Below are 1,446 nucleotides of genomic sequence, written 5' to 3'. Positions count from 1 at the left end.
AAGGTTTAACTAACCTAAGTTTAGACAGTTACCTTACTGGAAGAGAAGAAATGTTTCAAAACTGTTACCAGACTTGGTGGGATTTGAACTCCTGATCTTCCTGCACCAAAGTCTGGTGACTTCACCACCAGACTAACTCCCAGCTCTCATGTCAAGGTTTTACTAATCTAAGTTCAGTCAGTTACTTGAGTGAAAGAGAAGAAATGTTTCAAAACTGTTACCAGACTTGGTGGGATTTGAACTCCTGATCTTCCTGCACCAAAGTCTGGTGACTTCACCACCAGACTAACTCCCAGCTCTCATGTCAAGGTTTAACTAACCTAAGTTTAGTCATTTACCTGAGTGGAAGAGAAGAAATGTTTCAAAACTGTTACCAGACTTGGTGGGATTTGAACTCCTGATCTTCTGCACCAAAGTCCAGTGACTTCACCACCAGACTAACTCCCAGCTCTCAWGTTRAGTTGGAACTTACACAAGTCTGAACAATTAGAGCAAAAGTGAAGAAATTCATTAGATAAAAGTGCAGTTACCTATATGTTGGACACAGGTGCTCCTATCCATCCACCCATCTATCCATCCATCCACCCATCTATCCATCCATCCATCCACAGGAAGTTGTCCATGGTGCCTCTCCACAGATGTTGGGGACAGAATGTCCTCAGACTCTGTCTCCATGTTGGATCTTATTTTGACTCATTCTGTGGTTCTGGTTTGGATCTCTTCTGGGTCAGGTGGTCCTTGGTCCAATCTGCTAGGGGAGGTCTAGTTTCCCTGTAAGACCTGGTCCTTTTAAGACCTGGTGTTGGATCAGAGTGAAAACATAAAAGCAGATCCTTTGATCAGTTTTATTAAAGCTCTATCAGGCACAAAGTTCTGTCATTAAAACACAGAGAGGAGGCTACCCGGGTCACCTGGAGATCAGGTGAGCACAGAATAAAGACAACACAAAGTTACAAAGTCAATCTGAAGACAAATGTCCTGAAGTTTGGACTTCCTGTGTCCAGCATCAGATCCTAACAGAAAAAAAAAACTAAATCAACCAGGAAACAGTTTTAAACTGTTAAATTAACGCTTTAATACAAGATCTGAGATTATGGCTTTAATCTGATGATCTGACCCTTAGAGGACCGACAGAGGACAGAACAGATGAGGGTTTTATTCAGTGACATCAAACTTTTTTAAAAAATAAACTCAAACTAGAATCAAATCTAAACTTTCATCTGTTTTTATAAAGTTAAATGTTAATTAAATAAAAATCAAAGCTCTCAGGGGAGAAATTAAATATTGTCCATAAATAAAAGATGAAATAAAAGAAGCAGGAAGACGACATGAAAGCAGAGCTACTGAGGAAGAGGAGCGATGAAGATCTGCAGGTTCTGTAGGCACTGATGGGTTCTGAAGCTACGTTTAAGAAATCTGCTACATGAGACACAAACCCGCTGGACC

The sequence above is a fragment of the Austrofundulus limnaeus genome, unplaced genomic scaffold (assembly GCF_001266775.1).
Source record: "Austrofundulus limnaeus strain Quisiro unplaced genomic scaffold, Austrofundulus_limnaeus-1.0 Scaffold1311, whole genome shotgun sequence".
Classification (NCBI taxonomy): domain Eukaryota; kingdom Metazoa; phylum Chordata; class Actinopteri; order Cyprinodontiformes; family Rivulidae; genus Austrofundulus; species Austrofundulus limnaeus.
The sequence above is the reverse complement of the archived record's forward strand: the minus strand, read 5'-3'. Positions refer to the sequence as shown.